This window comes from Mus musculus, chromosome 4 (genome assembly GCF_000001635.26).
Source record: "Mus musculus strain C57BL/6J chromosome 4, GRCm38.p6 C57BL/6J".
NCBI classification, from domain to species: domain Eukaryota; kingdom Metazoa; phylum Chordata; class Mammalia; order Rodentia; family Muridae; genus Mus; species Mus musculus.
Window position 1 is genome coordinate 144,856,622 of NC_000070.6, and position 20,626 is coordinate 144,877,247.

The 20,626-nt window shown below is 41.6% G+C and overlaps 1 protein-coding gene across 1 annotated transcript in view; it reads right to left on the reverse strand.

The window, feature by feature from the left end:
- Positions 1 to 14,423: 14,423 nt before the first annotated feature.
- The window catches only part of Vps13d (vacuolar protein sorting 13D), a 323,993-nt gene continuing 317,790 nt past the window's right edge, over positions 14,424 to 20,626 (reverse strand). The window contains exon 72 of the transcript XR_003954929.1: positions 14,424 to 14,586. The gene's annotated coding sequence lies outside the window, so the exon portion shown is untranslated. The remainder of the gene's footprint in view (positions 14,587 to 20,626) is intronic.

Genomic DNA, 20,626 nt, shown 5'->3' on the forward strand with positions numbered 1-20,626 from the left:
GAAGCAGTCATTAATAGTCTCCCAATCAAAAAAAGCCCAGGACCAGATGGGTTTAGTGAAGAGTTCTATCAGACCTTCAAAGAAGATCTAATCCCAGTTCTTCACAAACTATTCCACAAAATAGAAACAGAAGGTACTCTACCCAACTCATTCTATGAAGCCACAATTACTCTGATATATAAACCACAAAAAGACCCCACAAAGATAGAGAACTTCAGACCAATATCCCTTATGAATATTGATGCAAAAATCCTCAATAAAGTTCTTGCTAACTGAATCCAAGAACACATCAAAACAATCATCTCTCCTGACCAAGTAGGTTTCATCCCAGGGATGCAGGGATGGTTCAATATACGGAAATCCATCAACGTAATCCAGTATATAAACAAACTCAAAGACAAAAACCACATGATCATCTCGTTAGATGCTGAGAAAGCATTTGACAAAATCCAACACCCATTCATGATAAAAGTCTTGGAAAAATCAGGAATTCAAGGCCCATACCTAAACATAATAAAAGCAATCTACACCAAAACAGTAGCCAGCATCAAAGTAAATGGTGAGAAGCTTGAAGCAATCCCACTAAAATCAGGGACTAGACAAGGCTGTCCACTTTCTCCCTACCTATTCAACATTGTACTTGAAGTCCTAGCCAGAGCAATTAGACAACAAAAGGAGATCAAGGGGATACAAATTGGAAAGGAAGAAGTCAAAATATCACTTTTTGCAGAGGATATGATAGTATATATACGTGACCCTAAAAATTCCACCAGAGAACTCCTAAGCCTGATAAACAGCTTCAGTGAAGTAGCTGGATATAAAATTAACTCAAACAAGTCAATGGCCTTTCTCTACACAAAGGACAAACAGGCTGAGAAAGAAATTAGCGAAACAACACCCTTCTCAATAGCCACAAATATAAAATACCTAGGCGTGACTCTAACTAAGGAAGTGAAAGATCTGTATGACAAGAATTTCATGTCTCTGGAGAAAGAAATTAAAGATCTCAGAAGATGGAAAGATCTCCCATGCTCATGGATCAGCAGGATCAATATAGTAAATGGCTATCTTGCCAAAAGCAATGTACAGATTCAATGCAATCCCCATCAAAATTCCAACTCAATTCTTCAACGAATTAGAAAGGGCAATCGGCAGATTCATCTGGAATAACAAAAAACCTAGGATAGCAAAAACTCTTCTCAAGGATAAAAGAACCTCAGGTGGAATCACCATGCCCGACCTAAAGATGTACTACAGAGCAATTGTGATAAAAACTGCATGGTACTGGTATAGCAACAGACAAGTAGACCAATGGAACAGATTGAAGACCCAGAGATGAACACACACACCTATGGTCACTTGATCTTTGACAAGGGAGCTAATACCATCCAGTGGAAAAAAGACAGCATTTTCAACAAATGGTGCTGGCACAACTGGCTGTTATCATGTAGAAGAATGAGAATTGATCCATTCCTATCTCCTTGTACTAAGGTCAAATGTAGGTGGATTAAGGAACTCCACATAAAACCAGAGACACTGTAACTTATAGAGAAAAAAGTGCGGAAAAGCCTCAAAGAGATGGGCACAGGGGAAAAATTCCTGAATAGAAACCCAATGGCTTGTGCTGTAAGATTGGGAATTGACAAATGGGACCTAATGAAACTCCAAAGTTTCTGCAAGGCAAAAGACACCGTCAATAAGACAAAAAGGCCACCAACAGATTGGGAAAGAATCTTTACCTCTCCTAAATCAGATAGGGGACTAATATCCAACATATATAAAGAACTCAAGAAGGTGGACTCCAGAAAAATCAAATAACCCCATTAAAAAATGAGGCTCAGAGCTAAACGAAGAATTCTCACCTGAGGAATACCGAATGGCTGAGAAGCACCTGAAAAAAGGTTCAGCATCCTTAATCATCAGGGAATTGCAAATCAAAACAACCCTGAGATTCCACCTCACACTAGTCAGAATGGCTAAGATCAAAAATTCAGGTGATAGCAGATGCTGGCAAGGATGTGGAGAAAGAAGAACACTCCTCCATTGTTGGTGAATCTGGAAATCAGTCTGGCGGTTCCTCAGAAAATTGGACATAGTACTACCTGAGGATCCAGTGATACCTCTCCTGGGCATATATCCAGAAAATGTTCCAACTGGTAAGAAGGACACATGCTCCACTATGTTCATAGCAGCCTTATTTATAATAGCCAGAAGCTGGAAAGAACCCAGATGCCCCTCAACAGAGGAATGGATACAGAAAATGTGGTACATTTACACAATGGAGTGCTACTCAGCTATTAAAAAGAATGAATTTATGAAATTTCTAGGCAAATGGATGGACCTGGAAGGCATCATCCTGAGTCAGGTAACCCGATCACAAGAGAACTCACATGATATGTACTCACTGATAAGTGGATATTAGCCCAGAAACTTAGAATACCCAAGATATAAGATACAATTTGCAAAACACATGAAACTCAAGAAGAACGAAGACCAAAGTGTGGACACTTTGCCCCTTCTTAGAATTAGGAACAAAACACCCATGGAAGGAGTTACAGAGACAAAGTTTGAACTGAGACGAAAGGACAGACCATCTAGAGACTGCCATATCTGGGGATCCATTCCTTAATCAGCTTCCAAAAGCTGACACCATTGCATACACTAGCTAGATTTTGCTGAAAGGACCCTGATATAACTGTCTCTTGTGAGACTATGCAGGGGCCTAGCAAACACAGAAGTGGATACTCACAGTTAGCTATTGGATGGATTACAGGGCCCCCATTGGAGGAGCTAGAGAAAGTACCCAAGGAGCTCAAGGGATCTGCAACCCTATAGGTAGAACAACAATATGAACTAACCAGTACCCTCAGGAGCTCGTGTCTCTAGCTGCATATGTATCAGAAGATGGCCTAGTCAGCCATCAGTGGAAAGAGAGTCCCATTGGTCGTGCAAACTTTATATGCCTCAGTATAGGGGATCGCCAGGTCCAACAAGTGGGAGTGAGTGGGTAGGGGAGTGGGGGGAGGCCATGGGGGACTTTTGGGATACCATTGGAAATGTAAATGAGGAAAATAGCTAATAAAAAAAATTTTTAAAGCCGGGCGTGGTGGTGCACGCCTTTGATCCCAGCACTTGGGAGCAGAGGCAGGTGGATTTCTGAGTTCGAGGCCAGCCTTGTCTACACAGTGAGTTCCAGGGCTGTACAGAGAAACCCTGTCTCAAAAAACTAAAAAAAAAAAAGAAAGAAAAAAATTTTTTTAAAGAATTCAATCAGAGCAGGAACCTGGAGGTTCTTCCCTGAAGAAGCTGATGCCAAGGCCATGGTAGGATGCTGCTTCCCAGCTTCTGCCCATGGCTTGTTCAGCCTGCTTTCTTATAAAACCCAGGACCACCAGTCTAGGAATAGCAACACCCAAAGTGGTTTGTGCCATCCTTCATAAATCACTAATTAATAAAATGCATACAGGCTTGCAAACAGCCTGATGTTATGAAGGCATTTTGTCAATTGAGGCTCTCCCCTCTCCGATCACTCTAGCTTGTGTCAAGTTGACATCAAACTAGCTAGCTCATCAAGTACACAGAAATTGTCATCAATGGAACTAGGCTGTAAATATAGAATCCTCCAGTGATGTTCACATAAACTAATATTCACATATGCTATGAAATAGAACCACTGTAGCTCAACACCAGGTCAAACATCATGTAGATGGTGCCCTACCAAGTCTAATTTGCATGAAGGATGTATAGTTAACCAAATCACCACAGAAATAAAGGAGAGAATTTGATGCAATGCATAAGATGACACCAAATACATAAAATTAAGAGAAATACTACTATGCTTTATGATAAAAACAAAGGCCTACTATGGTGGCAGATATATAACACAAAAAAATAACTTTATATGCCCTAGTACAGGAGAACACCAGGGCCAAGAAGTGGAAGTTGGTGGGTAGGAGAGCGGGGCGGGTTGGGGGTGGGGGGTATGGGGGACTTTCAGGATAACATTTGAAATGTAAATGAAGAAAATACCTAATAAAAATTTTGGAAAAAAATAAAACAGCCTAAGTCAACTCCTGAATTTTAATTATTTTTATTTACTTTTTATTTCATCATTCAGAGTAACAGTACTTCTCCTGGCATTTCATATGTACTTGGTTTTTAGATAAACCTCTTCCTCACCTCTCTTCTCTTCCATCTCTCCACCTCCATCCACGATTAAACACTTCCACCAATAGGAGTGTTGTAAATATAGAATCTTTCATAGCATGTATATCACATGTCTACAGTTACCTTCCAATTCCCTCTCCCTTAAGCCTCTTTTTACCCTCTCATGGGCCCCTTTCTAATTTTCTGGCATCCATCCATATTCCCTGTCTCATAAACACACATATATAAAAGTTAAAGGCTAGATCCACACATGAGACATAGCATGCAGTGTTTGTCTTTCTGTGTCTAGGTGACCTTGCTCAACATATTTTCCAGTTCTGTGTATTTTTCCTGAAACTTTCAAATTAATATTTTTAATGGGATCTTACCAGTATATGGGACATGAGCTACTATGCTCATGTAAAACTCCATTCAACATTGCCTAACCTTACAGAACACAGAGTCAGCATCCTAGTCACCTTCAGCTTCCAAGCTTTCACTGTTAGCTGGGCATAACCAGGACACTGTCAAATACACTGGAGATGCTGGAATGCCACACACCACATGAGAACAGCCAATCTGAAATCTCTGTGGACCAAAGGGCTCCCATTACCTTCTCTAAAACATTATAAACTCATAACTTCATATAATGCTATTGACTTAATAAGATTATATGAAGTGCTGTAACAGTTTTCTATGGAGGGGCATAATATATAAACCTGCACCAATCCATACCCACATTAAATTTTAAAAGGATGATTTTGTCACAGCAAAATTAGTGTCTATTGGTTCAGTATTTAAAGCACATTATATACTTCGATGTAATTTTCCTGAGCCACCACCAAAACAACCCTCCAAATTTTGCAACATATGTAATGGCAAATTTAGGAGTGTTCCACTTTCTCCACATCTTCACTAAACATACAGAAAGAAAAAAATTCAGGAAATTATGGAGGACTAGTTCAATTTCAGATTTAGCCTAAATACTTTCCAGCAATCAACCAATTAGCAGCACAGCTATAACCTCATTATCCACACTGATCCAACAAATCTTTGTGCTGTTATAGAAACAGAATGATTGACAAAAACACCAAGAACACTAAAAATATAATTGAAACCATAAGGTGAATGTTGCAGAAATGAACTTGTAAACTCTCGGCCATTACCTAACCCAGAACAGATGTCTAGCCCCCTGTGACAGAACACAACTACTGGGAAGGGGTATGGCAAGATATCACAAATGGCATGTAAGTTTAATCAGCAATCAATAACAGCTTACATACACTGTGAATTCCACAGTTTGATCAACAGGCAATAAAAGCATAAATAGGACCACCAAGGCCTTCTAGAATCTAAAGAGATGTTCGTTGCACAAAATCTAGCCTTCAAGAGGAACTGGTGATAGTTTATTCTGCCGTATCAATCCCATAAGCATTCAATGATTATAATTCCTGAAAGTGAGTTGGAGGAGAGCCTTTATACACATCTGGATATTATATCAGCATCAGTTTACCATATACTTAAAGACATTACCCCAACCATAGACTGTTACCCAGCAACTTACTGTTGATAAAATTCCCTCCCTGGAGTAGGACATCTACCTCCTCCTCATAAGTTCCTAAGGACAAACCAAAGTCCCCTTCCACCATATCCCACCCTGGAGATCCAATGAGTTTATTGGGCTTCTTTATTGAACATGAATGATGGGTTACTGACAGGCACATGTGTGACTCCAAAGCAATCATACTGGAAAGTCTTCATCTAGAATGAATGATGGCTTCCCCACAGCTGTATAGATTGAAGCCCCTCCCCACAGTCTTTTCACTTATGTATTCTAACCCCTTCCATATACCCAAGATCTCAGGAAATTACAGCAAATTTTCATGCACATGGTTAGGAGAAGTTGCTGGTACCTCAGGTAATGGTCCCATGGCCCTTCCCACCCTCTCCTTTTATGAGGGAACATCAATAGTCAACATTCAACTAGCAAATACAAAAAATTCATTTGCTCCCACCAAGCATGCAGATGCTACACAGAGTGAATATTCACCTGCATTGGTGAATGACATTGAAAGAATACACACAAAATGAATATTATCCCAACTAATGGAGAAAGTCCTGAAACACATACACATTATATGCAGATTCATAGTCTAACCAGAACCCTCTGACATGGACTAGAACTGGCTAGTGTAACTTGGTAGACACAATTTGATCACACCCAAAGAAACCATTGTTCTTACCTCTAGAAATTATGTTTAGATTTGATTTGCATCATGAACCTCTGTATTGCATATGAGCAAGGAAAAAAAAGTAGTGTATGAGAGGACAAAAATTCTTCTTCTTGCAAAGCCAGTGAACTCTTCCTCTCATAATCAGGGGGTGGAGTGTTGAGCTCAGGGTGTGCCCTGCCTCCTTGACTCCACTTTATGTAAAAGAGTAATTTTTCAGGATGCACCTTACACAGAAAGACCACATTTAGCAAGCAGCTTTTGACTCTGGATTGAACATGAACAAAGATAGAAAAAGTCTGAACATGAACAACACCACCTTTCTGGCACCATCTATATAAAGACAAGCTGAGAAATATCTTATTCCTAAAGGTGACAGGGGTGTCACTTTGTGTCAACGTAAACTGGGACTATAGGAGAGTGTGGAATTACTCACATATCCAGAAAACCAGGGTCAAGAATACAAAAAGCACACTACATAAAATAGTGCCTACAACACTCTGACATAGACCTCCTAAAGAGGAGATCACTAAAAATGTGATAGTAATGGCATCAGCCCCACTGACCTGTCACCTGGTCACCTAGTGCATGCATCAAGAGACTGGCAGAGAACTTCCAATTGCATAAGGGTTTCATCTCAGTCTCTACCATTGACATTACCTGCTTGAATTGCCATCCAACTAGATCTACTATCTTTCCATATGCCTATTGTTTTATCCTTGCTTCACCCCACAAACTCTATAGTCTCCTATTCACTTCTGCAGCTCAACTATACCCTGACACTAGGCTCAAACTTGTGAACCAGCAACTTGACTCTAACAGTAGTATCGTATTTCAATGGAGAGTTTTCTGTGTTCCTATCAATTCCTGATTCTGCCTCAGTTAGACTTTTTTGAAATTTCCTGAACTCTGTAGTGGTCTCTTTAGCCTTCTGTGGGCATTCTGTAATCCCCATATAGATGTATTCACTGCACAGTGTGTGAGCTGAGAGCTAATATTAACAATTAAGTCTAGTAAAAGAACTTTTGTTTGCTTTGGCTGGCTTTCAATGAAATCAGAACTTCTTGACAGATGAAACTATCATGCCTTGTAAATGTACCATTATTCAATAAACTGTGATGTAAAAAGACATAAATGTGTTTGTGATTTTTCTTTCTCATGACTGGTAGACCAAACCCAGATCTCTGCCAGGATATAATGTAAATGGCCTCTAGCCCAGTTCCCAGGAGAGCCATGTTCACCTCTCATGAACTAGCTTTCACATTAGTCAATATTTCTTTTAGCATTCTCACCTCCAAACTCCTACTAGAATGGTCTCCTAGGTTTCATTTACATGAATCTAGAGCTTTTCTCATCCACAGTTCCAAACTCTTCCACATTCCTCTTACAAAACAGCCTCAAAAGCCTATGAACCACATAGGCAGATTCATCGCAGCATCAACTCAACTTCTTGGTACCAACTCTCTATATTTGCTACTTTTCTCATTGCTAAGACAAAAGTAACATAAAAGAGAAAATCCGTACTTCTGTTTAAGGGATATGTTGTAAAATCACGGCTAGGGAGATGTGGAAGCAGAAGCAGGAGGTAGCTAGCTTTGCAGGCACAGTCAAGAAGCAGAGAGATGGAGGTGAAAGAGCTACATTCGCAAAACCACAATTTACGGGATGGTGCTGCCCACACTGAGGTGAGTCTTGCCCCCTCAGTTAAATCTTCTTGGGGCTATCCTCACAGAAATACCCAGAGGTGTGTTTCCATGGAGGTTCTAAATTCTCTAGAGTTAAAAATTCAGGATTAACCATCACCCTAGCCAAATGGTCATCACCTGCTGAATGGACAAACACCAGGTGTGGTGTATTCATACAAGGAAGTATTATTGGGTATTTATTTCATTTACATTTCCAATGCTATCCCAAAAGTCCCCCACACGCTCCCCCACCCACTCCCCCACCCACCCACTCCCACTTCTTGGCCCTGGCGTTCCCCTGTACTGGGTTATATAAAGTTTGCACGACCAATGGGCCTCTCTTTCCACTGATGGCTGACTAGGCCATCTTCTGATACATATGCAGCTAGAGACACGAGCTCCAGGGGGTACTGGTTAGTTCATATTGATGTTCCACCTATAGGGTTGCAGATCCCTTTAGCTCCTTGGTTACTTTCTCTAACTCCTCCATTGGGGGCCCTGTGATCCATCCAAAAGCTGACTGTGAGCATCCACTTCTGTGTTTGCTAGGCCCCGGCATAGTCTCACAAGAGACAGCTATATCTGGGTCTTTTTAGCAAAATCTTGCTAGTGTATGCAATGGTCATACAAGGAAGTATTATCCACTCGTAAGAAGAACATGCTACATCATAGATGAACCTTAATAACGTGATGCTAACTTAAAAAGTTCAGTCAAAAGAGACCATGTGATAAATTATTCCATTCATCTGAAATATTCAGAATAAGAAAATTCATAGGCAGAAAATAGATGAATGATTTCATAGCATTGGAAAAATATTTCAATTTTTCATTCTCTTGCTACAATTGGAAACTAAAGTCACAAATCATCTTTGTTTCTCCTATATAATTATTTGTTTTAGTTCAAGAACTAGAAATGTAGCTCAGTAGGTAAAATGGCCAGCATGGACAGAACCCTGAGTTTAATTCTCAACATCACATAAACTAGGTTTAGTGGCACACAGCTGTAATCCCAGTTCTTTGGAAGTACAAAACCTGGACTACATGAAAAGTTGTCTGAAAAAATTCAAGGGCTGGAGAGATGGCTCTAAGAATAAAAGCACTTACTATTCTTGCAGATTCAGTTTCCAGCACCCACATGGTAGTTCACAACCATCTGAAATTTCAGTTCCAGGGGATTCTATAACCTCTTCTGAACTCCTGGAGCATCAGGAATGCACATGATGCAAATATGAACATACAATTAAAATACTCATATAAATAACATGAAACTAAAAATAAAAATTCAACATTTGGGTTGCACACCCATAATCTAAAGATTCAGAAGGCGAAAGCAGGTGGATCTCTATGAGTTTGAGGCCAGCCTGGTCTACAAAGTGTGTTCCAGAACAGCTGAGACTATATAGTGAGATCCTGTCTTTTAAACACACACATACACTTAAAAAAAGTTTTTCAAGCACTTGTATTCTCACCACACACTTTGTCTGAGTAGAAGCATACAATATGTTTTTGTGAGACTTGTCATGTGAAATAATGCCTTCAAGATTTATTTGTTATTTCGCATATATTAGGCATTCCTTTCTTTTGATAAATAGAATTCCAAAGCATGATAATACAAGGTTGCCATTAGATATTTCAGATATTTCTTTTGGGGCCTGGGAATCATTGCACAAACCACTCAATTTCAGTCAAACAGGGATGGTTTATTGAACACCACACCCTAAGACTGCTTGACTGGGACTGCAGACCAGAACTGGGAACTAGCTGTCAACTTGAGCCAGGAATCAACAGATCCTTTAAGCCCTGAAATCCACAAACTTATGTGCCAAGTTATTCCACCAACTGGGATTTAGGGCTAGGGGATTTCCTTAGGAAAATGTCTTCGTCGTATACTTATCCTGCTCCTATTGGTTAAGGTATTCAACTGTGCCAGTGAAATTACCTTGCCTTATGCATTCATGTCTTAACTTGTTAACCAAGACATCAGTTATCCATGTACATATCTGTTACTGCCAAGCAGGGTGTCACTTCCCAGGGAGGCCTTGGTAACTTCAACTTTACTCCACCCCCTCACTCAAAATGGAAGTTTTATTCCAAATAGCTTCTTGTATCAGTGCAAGTTATCTCTCTTATGTTGGAGTCCATCCCAGGAGCAGCTTATAAAAGCAAAAAACCATAAAAACTTATACATAGGTGCAGGAAGTGCTGCCTGGTGGTTGAATCAGGTCCAAGTTTAATGTGCCTAACTACAAAGCAGTTCTAACTGACTTCTATTGTGAATGGTTTCCAAAGCACTAAAGCACACAGCATAACAGAGTATGCAATCAACTTGGGCATGAAAAAATTTTTCTAGTAACAGCACATATGAAAGTTTTCTTATGATATTAGTAACAGCACTAAATGGCAGGCTAGACAGATAACACTTACCTAGGCCTTAACAATTTTCAACTGTTTTATATTACTTTTTTCACAAGCAATTTTATAGGCATATTTTTATATATCTTGCAGAAACTCCTAGTGTGCTAGTTATCTTTAATTGTCAGCTTGACACAACCTAGAACCACCTGGGAAAAAAGTGTTGCTGCCTGCATTGTGTTGTCCTGTGGGCATGTCTATGGGGGATTGTCTTATTGACACTGATGCAAGAATATTCATCCCACTGTGGGCAGTACCATTCCCTATGCAGGAGATCATGAACTGTATGAGAGTGGAGAAATTGGACTGAGGGCAAGCAAGCAAATAAGCATGCATGCATTCATTTCTTTCTGCTCATGACAATGGATATAATATGAAGAGTTGTTTGAAGCTTCTGCCTTAATGTCCCTGAAACTGTGAGATAAAGTAGTCCCTTTCTCCCCTGAGCTGTGTTTTTTAGTCCCCATTTATCACTGCAGCAGAAATGAAACTAGACACCTATCAAAGGAATTAGTGGGTTGCAAGTTCCTATCCTTGTTGGGAAGGGAAGTAGGTACTGTAAGGCTTGCTTTTTAGGTGCTGGTGACATTCTACTTCTTCAAATGTGAGTTGGCTACACAGATGTGCTCCCTTCCCGGCACTCCGTTAAGCTGTCCACCTATGACCCATGCTTACTTCTGAACAATTATTAAATCAGTAAACACTGGAGCAACTGACAGAAATACAGGATCAATCAACATAAGCTATTTGTTATGAAGAATACATATTATACCATGATGGTCACACATGTAGTGTCAGGCATCATAAGTAGACTAAATGGTATATAACTCATTCATTCAAACTGACTGAGGGGAGGGCAAGTCTGTCATTCCAGCACTAGAGGCTAACACAGGAGGCTCTCAACTTTGAAGTCAACCTCTGTCTCGTACGTAGCACGCTCCTTTAATCTCAGCACTCAGCAGGCAAAAAAGGCCCATCTGTTATTGCTCCATCTCTTACATTTTTGTGACAAATTGAATAGTGGCCAGCTGACCCAGCTGCTAGTGGTAAATTGAGCACAGTGAAGCAGATGGGAAGGCACATGAATGAAGTATTTCGTACTCAAATCTGTGTGTAGGGAAGGGCATCATGGTAATGAGGGGGTTGGGATGGGCACAAGGCAAGAAATCTTTGAGTATTCAACACACGAGATACTTGTCCACTTTGTAATGAACTTTCTCAAATCTGTTGTTCATGTGTGCGCACAGGCATGTAGAGGTCCATGTTCACACAAGGGTGGGATAGAGGAATAACTGTGTATAGGGTGTGTGTTGAAGTCAGAGGTGTTGGTCCTCAGGTGCCTTCCCCTTTTGGCTTGAGACTGAGCCTTTTATTGGTTTGGAGCTTGGCACTGAGAGCTTCTGGGAATCCAGCTGTCTCTACTTCCCACCTGTGACAAGTGGATCTGGGATTTCAAAAAAGTGACCACACAATCCAAACGTTTTACTTCTGCAGAAGGGTGTCAAGTCAACCAATTACATACACCCAGTGAGATTTTGGGAGATGAAGGAGGCATTGTTATCCCTAATGCAGATGGGTCCTATGCCTCACTCTGAATTAACAGGACTCAGTCTCATATTCACACACTAAAGTAGTGCTAAGAAGATATAAAACTTAAGCATATAGTGTGATTTTAAGAACTGCTGACCCTGCAGAAATTTGAATTTCTTCCAAGTGGCTTCTTTGCCATTTTAATAGTTTTACATCATGATGATGGCGATGATAATGACAACGACGACAACAGTGACAAAATGTTTACATTTTCCACACATCACTGGAATAACAGGCTTTTAGTACCATGGTGCTGAGCTGGCTTTTTATGTAGGTGCTGAGGACCTGAACTTACTCGGGGCTTCTTCCACTCCCTACAGGCAAGAAATTGAGCAGCACCCCCTGATCTAGCTTGTGTGTGTGTGTGTGTGTGTGTGTGTGTGTGCCTGTGTGCATGCATGTATATGTGTATGTATGTGTGTATGTATGTATGTGTATGTATGTATATTATTTTCATTAACGTGTGTGCATATGTGTCTTTGTGTAGTAATGTGCACTTGAGTGCATGTCCTAGAAAGCCAGAGCTAAATACTGAGGTCTTCTGGAACCACTGAGGCGTCTCTCCCACCCTTGTTTATTCTTTCAACAAATATTTGAGTGTCTATGTCAAGAATTGTCCTAGGCCATGAGAATATGTGAGTAAGTGTCTTAATCTGCTGTCCCTTGCTGGGACATAACACCTAAGACTGGATAACTTACAGAATGGGGTTTATCTTGTCACATGTTTCAAAAGTTTAGAAACCCAAATTCAAGTGGCCACATGAAACAAAGGTCTCGTGCCATTTAAAATCATGTTGGAAATAAGAAAAAGAAGTAGACATGAGCAGAAGAAACAGGAGAAGAGGGGCATTAGTTTATATATACCTACTGTCAGGGTAATCACTGCAGTCCCGAAAGAGCAGGATTCACTCACATGAGAAACCCATTAGTCCATCCATGACAGCTCTGCCCCCTCCCATGTCATCAGCTTCCAACACTCCTGCATTGGGAAACCAGGATCCAGCACAAGCTTGAGTTGGGACAAGTCCTGTTCCAATACAACAGGTTGTTTGCTCCAAAAGTACAATTCCAAAGCCAATTACATAGAACAGACATTTTTATTCTATGCTTTGCCAGGGTATATTCTATGCCAAACATTGTCACTTACCCTTTAACTCACTGTCTCACACAACTTCACACAAAGGTATGAGAAGGTCATAGTGACTATTCTCATTCTTCTGATGAAAAAAAAACAGTCAAGAAGAGGTTTAAGTAACTCCATCAATGTTTGCATACCTGAAAGGGGATTTGAGTCCAGGCAAGCTAACCCACATTCACAAAATGCCATTACTATGGGGTACCCTGTGATGAAGTTCTAGTTTATTCTTTGCAGACCTCTGTTTTGTGGTCCAGGTATGTAGTTTAGGCTGTCCCTTAGAAAACCATGTAAGCTGGCTCCATCTTTCTTTTAGCACCCATGAAAGCAAACAACACTCACAAACTCTGCAGGCTGCTTACCTCACTTTTGTGGTATACAGGAACTAACCCTATCACCACAGGCACTTATAGACCCATTCCTGAAAAACGTGAACAGCAGCATCCAAAGAGTCCACTTGGAACCATGAACGCACTCATCATTGTCCAACATGCATCATCCAAGCCATGGTGTCATTCCAAAATTGTCAGCCTGGGTCTGAAAAGATGGCTCAGCAGTTAAGAGCACTTACTTACTGCTCATGCAAAGCATCTGAGTCTGATTCCCAGTACTAATATTGGGTAGCTCACAACTGCCTGTAACTCCACCTCCAGGAGATCCAGAACCCTCTCCTGGCCTCCACAAGTACTGAACTCATATCACACACACACACACACACACACACACACACATAATTTAAAATAAAATCTTTCATTAAAAGTTTTTTTCTCTTAAGTATGAATGTCCACCACCTGAGTGGTGGCAAACACCAAGTAAGAGAGGGGGAAAAAAAAGGAAGTGTTTCTAAACACATACCAAATACAGAGCCTGCTGCTTATGGTTCTACATTGTCTTAATCTGGTAGGTTGGGAAAATAATAATAATGATGATAATGATGGTGGTGGTGGTGGTGGTGGTGGTAGTGGTGATCACAACTATTGTCATACCATTCCAAAGATAAAATTCTTCTGTGCACTCACTACTATACACACCTCACAACTGTAAGAAAAACAAAGCAGTCTAGTGATTTGCCAATCCATCTTTGGAGTCCTGAAACAAAGTTAAATTAAATAGAGGATAACTATGCAAAACTAAGCAGCCCTGATCAAGGTGTGGTCTTGCCCATTGCTGAACCATCATTATGTCAATTTGTCTCTCCAGCAAGGTGGTCTAACAACTTACCAGAACCATGTGAAGTCTCTTCCTGAGAGACAAGCTCTCTTTGGCTGGCACCAGGCTTCAGCCTTTTCTTTCTCCCAGCATTGAGATTCCTGGGAAAATTCAAATTTCTTGGTGCCAGCTTTTTTGTTTTTCATAGTTGGATGGAGGGGCACAGGTGTCCTCTTTCCTGCAGGAACAGAAAAGGCAGAGCCATTTGCCTTCTGAGTTCCCAAATCTTAATGAGCGTATGTCCTTTATCCTTCCTTCCAACACAGGGCACTAGGGGACAGAAAGATTGAGAGTTTTAACACCTACTTCCATCTCTCCCAAGACCTCCAGTCCAGTGGCTTCACCAAGACTATGTTTAGCTGAGCGTAGACTTCACACTTGGAGAGGCTGTGAGAGCAGTCACGGGAAGCAGGCAGAGCAGCACCATACTAACATTTCCAGTAGACACTGGAGGAAGCATGCCCAGGTTCTTGGGCATATATGGGTTGAGAGGGGGTGGTTTGGTTTTGTTTCATTTGTTTTGTTTTGTTTTTTTTTTTTTTTTGTTGGCATGGTCTAGCTGACCTAGAACTCTCCATGTAGAGCTGACTAGTCTCAAATTTGCTGTCTCCAGAGTGCAGCGATTAAAGGAGTACATTGCTTTTTGTTTGTTTGTTTGTTTCAATTTTTCATTTAATTATTAGATATTTTCTTCATTTACATTTCAAATGCTATCCCAAAAGTCCCCTATTCCCTTCCCCTGCCCTGCTCCCCAACCCACTCCCACTTCCTTGGCCCTGGCATTCTCCTGTACTGGCGCATATGATTTTTGCAATACCAAAGACCTCTCCTCCCATTGATGGCTGACTAGGCCATCCTCTGCTACATGTGCAACTAGAGAGACAGTTCTGGGTGGTACTGGTTAGATCATATTGTTGATACTCCTAAAGGATTGCCAACCCCTTTAGCTCCTTGGGTACTTTCTCTAGCTCCTTCTTTAGGGGCCCTGTGTTCCATCCAATAGATGACTGTGAGCATCCACTTCTGTATTTGCCAGGCACTGGCATAGCCTCACAAGAGACAGCTATATCAGAGTTCTGTCAGCAAAATCTTGCTGGCATATGCAATAGTGTCTAGGTTTGGTTGCTGTATATGGGATGGATCCCCAGGTGGGGCATTCTCTGGATGACCCTTTCTTCCATCTCAGCTCTGAACTTTGTCTCTGTAACTCCTTCCATAGGTATTTTGTTCCCATTCTGAGAAGGAACGAAGTATCCACACTTTGGTCTTCCTTCTTCTTGAGTTTCATGTGTTTTGCAAATTGTATCTTGGGTAGTCTAAGTTTCTGGGTTAATATCCACTTATCAGTGAGTGCATATCATGTGTGTTCTTTTGTGATTGGGTTACCTCACTCAGGACGATATCCTCCAGATACATCCATTTGCCTAAGAATTTCATAAATTCATTGTTTTTAATTGCTGAGTAGTACTCCATTGTGTAAATGTACCACATTTTCTGTATCCATTTCTCTGTTGATGGACATCTGGGTTCTTTCCAGCTTCTGGCTATTATAAATAAGGCTGCTATAAACATAGTGGAGCATGTGTCCTTATTACCATTTGGAACATCTTCTGGGTATATGCCCAGGAGAGGTATTGCTGGATCTTCCAGTAGTACTATGTCCAATTTTCTGAGGAACTGACAGACTAATATCCAGAGTGGTTGTACCAGCTTGCAATCCCACCAGCAATGTAGGAGTGTTCCTCTTTCTCCACATCCTCACCAGCATCTGCTGTCAAAAAGTGTGCATTGCTACACCTGGTGACATCTGGGATTCTTGTGGCCAGAACTCTGGGTGCTCACAGGTTTATTATAGCTGAAGGGTTTATTATTGCTGAAGACTCTTCCTGTGTACCAAACATGTTAGTAAAACTGCCAGTGGAGGTGAGCATATGGAAATGATAACAAAACTGAATCACTTTTCTAAAATTACTACCAGTGATATCCCACACCGCAATCTATGATGTTATGTGTTACTTTTGCACAGTTGCCATAGCGATGCAATAAACATTTAAAGGTCCACCTTTGATACGCACCGGTCCTGGATGAATTTGGGTAAGGACTACAGTGCCCTCTAGAGGTAGGTACTAGTAACATCTCTATTTTACTGATGCAACACAAAATCCAAAACCCACGTTATTATTAAAACCACTTGTTGGTGTTTCCAGAACCTGAAACAGGGGCTTAACCCAGAAGACACAGAGTTGCTTTGTCTCTCCAACTGTACAGATGAACGGAAAGACAGACAGAAGCTCATCTTTTGGATATTGTTTGCCTACCACACCAGGGCTCCATGTACCTTTATTCTCTTACAATCTCTTCTTATTATTCTTCTTCTCGAATCAACTAAGAGCCGTGCCTCTAGGTGGATGAATCTATGGGAGGTGAGGGGGTTCCTGAGTTTCCAGAAAGGATTAAATGAAAGAGAGATAGTGTCTTAGTTAGAGTTGTACTGCTGTGAACAGACACCATGATCAAAGCAACTCTTATGAGGACAACATTTAATTGGGGCTGGCTTACAGGTTCAGAGGTTCACTACATTATCATCAAGGCAGAAGCATGGCAGTGTCAAAGCAGGCATGGTACAGGAGGAGCTGAGAGTTCTACATCTTATTCTGAAGGCAAACATGAGAGGACTGGCTAACAGGGAGCTAGGATAAGGTTCTTAAAGCCCACACCCACAGTGACACACTTCCTCTAACAAGGCCATGCCTACTCTAATAAGGCCACATCTCCAAATAGTGCCACTCCCTGGGCCAAGCATATTCAAACTGCCACAGACAGCCTCCCCCGGAGTGAATAGCCCTTTCTAAGAAGTGGGGCTGCCCTTGCCTGCTCACCTTCACTCCTGGCTGCTGAGTGCATAGGCTTTGTTGCTGCCAACCTTGCTGCCAGTCTTACTGACATAAGAACCCAGCTTCTACAGCTTTCCAACATGGACTGAAGAGCAGAAGCTCCCAGAAATCCTCCAGGCCTTCGATGCCAGACTGAGACTTCTGCAGTATCCAGGCTAAGCACTGAGCAGCTACAGGGTTTTCAGCCTGTAGACAACTATTGTTGGACTACCCAGCCTGTACTGTGTGAAACAAGCTAATGAATCCCATTTGAAATATATATTCATTCTCTTAGTTCTGTTCCTCTAGAGAACCCTAATATAAATGATGTCTGGGCACACCTGAACTTTGGCATGGGGCTTTTCTTTAACCAAAAACTGGGGATCCAAAATACATCACTATAACCCAGGACTTTGCATATTTTAAGTAATGTTAGGTACAACTCTACCACTGAGTTGTACTTGCAGCCCCACAGAGGGTTTTTAAACACATGCTGTGAAGCAGGCAAGCATAGGGACTACTTTAGCAGCCTGGGACTCTAGGGGGAAGGGTTGTTCTCTCCTCTCCTCTCCTCTCCTCTCCTCTCCTCTCCTCTCCTCTCCTCTCCTCTCCTCTCCTCTCCTCTCCTCTCCTCTCTTCTCCTCTCTTCTCTTTTCCTCTCCTCTCCTCTCCTTTCCTCCTCCTCTTCCTACTCTTCTTCTTCTTCCTCCCCACCTTTCTCTCCCCTCATAATGGATTTGGCAGCCTAGCTCCTTCACCTACCCATTCGATGCTCATATCCCTCTCCAAACAATGTGCCTAGCAAACTGAGAACCCCTGAACCTCCTATGTATATCAGGCATACTTGAATCTCTTAACAGTACTATAAATTTCTCCACTCTTAGAAACAGTCTCATTTAGACAGTTTCTAGTCGAGAATATTCCCAATATGTCCTATATGAAGAATAAAAGGGGCAGCCAGCATGAACCAATGCCAGGCACATGTACGAAAAGGCAAACTGAGTCCTTCAAGTGAACTTTCAGAGAGAATCCCCTATTTATTTAATCTTAGGCCTATGCATACTTGGGCATGCATATAATTAAAATCAGATGCATTATGGGAAAGGATGAGTTCTGTAGGAAGAATGGGCACATGGCATAATCTATCAATCAAAATACAGAACCCCTCAAGCCACTCTCCACTGTAGCCAGCCCCTCCTTCCTTTAGACCCTATAAGAAAGACATCCTAGGCCATAGACTAAAACTCTAGAATATTCTCTCGCTTGTGACCAGCTGTAAATCTTGATGATATATTCTCTCTAATCCATATTAACCCTTCATTTCTAATAAATTTCTATCCCTTTGCAAATTTATGTAGCCCTCATTTTCAGTTCTTTAAGTGATAGGCAAAGAACCTGGAAACATTCACTCAGACACACACACACACCCTTGCAGGAACAGTTGTACCAGAGAGTCCATTCTCAATCAACAGTCAGCTCTCAGCCTCAATCACCATGTAATTACACCCCAGCCATGCAGTAAATCTCCATCTTGCAATATCTTGGGAGAGGCAGGAGAGAGGAGGAGGAAGACAGCATTTCCCAATAACTTGTTGTGCTTGGCCCAAAGTATCTGGGGAAGATATGGTGAGGCTCATGCCCTATAAGAATGCCCTGGTATCACCAGGCTATGGTGATGCATCTGCCGGAACCCCCTGCCCCATTCCAACCCATTCTGTGGGCTAGGCCAGGCCCTGTATGCTGCAGTGTAAATCCTCCCAACTACCCCAGCCTTGGGAGCAGATCCCTTGGGGTCACTATCAAGAGCCAAGAATTCTGAGAATTCAGGGTGGAGGGAGCCCTCAAGAAAACAAGTGAGTGATCTGATCCTTGCACCAACACATTTCTATTTCCAGCCTGGGACTAGGCTCATCCCCCTGGGAGAGAAGACCAGACAGGAGAGAACAGAGGCCAAGATACACTTGTAGTTTATTGTAGCACTGAACTGTGTTGACTCGGGGAAAAGAAAGAGCTTGAGGCTTTCCTGGGTGTGAGCTTCACTTAGTCAGAAGGAGGGGGGATGCTGTGAGGCAGCAGTTTTGCCTCAAATGGAAACTTGATGGGGTTTCAGACTCATAGGAATGTCCTCCAAAATGAATATGGCCTTTATTTCACAACCACACAACATTTTCTAGCACTGAGTTAAACCCTGGTAAATGCATAATGAGCATTGTGACTGTTTTATAGGCCAAGAAAACAGGGCACAGAGAAGTGTCTGATATGAATGGTAGGAGCTAGGGGTATGGCTCATGATAGAATGCTTGCTAGCATGCCCAAAAGCTCAAGGTTTGTTCCATAGCACTTCATAAACTTGGACATGGTGGTGTATACCTCTAATGTCAGCATTTAGAAGTGGAGAGGGGGAGTTTGAGGTCATCCTTGGCTATCTGGGGAGTTTGAGGCCAGCCTGGACTGGATGGATCCGGTCTCAAAAGAAAAGAGAAAGGAACAGGAGGAGGTGTAGTTCAGTAGCAAAATGTCTGCCCAGTGTCCGACTTTCTATTTGATACTGTGATATACAATACTAGCCAATTTAGGGGAGGAGGAAACGTTTATTAATAAATATATTTTATTTTGCATGTACATGTGACATGTTTGTGCCTGAGTGTGTATATATGCCATGTGCATCCAGAAGTCTCTGGAGGCCAGAAGAGGGCAACAGATCCCCTGGAACTGGAGTTACAGATGGTTGTGAGCCATGATGTGGATCCTGAGACCTGAACCCAGATTCTCTGCAAGAACAACCACTGATCCATCTCTCCAACTCCAAACTTTGGAGTGACCATCTCCTTTCTATTACCGTGTCCTCATGGTTTTCTGTCTTTGCCTCTGGATAATGTGTACTTGCCACCATTGCCAGCTAATTCCATTCCAATCTCTGTCATTAACATCATGAGATCTAACTAATTGTTTTAATAATTTATTTTTATTTTATGTACATTGGTGTTTTGACTACATATGAATCTGTGTGAGGGTGTCCTATTCCCTAGAACAGGTTTTACAGACAGTTGTGAATTGCCATATAGGTGCTGGGAATTGAACTCAGGTCCTCTGGAAGAGCAGTCAGTGTCATTAACCACTGAGCCATCTTGCCAGCTCAAGCACATTATCATCTTTTATTGTTTGTTCATTTGTTTGTGTTTTTCAAGACAAGATTTCTCTGTGTAACAACCCTGGCTGTCCTGAAACTCCCTCTGTAGACCAGGATGCCATCAAACTCACAGAAATCTGCCTCCTTGAGCGTCCCTTAAAGTGGATGCTAAGGAATGGAACATCTAGAAATGGATCCTCTAAAAGAGCAGCAAA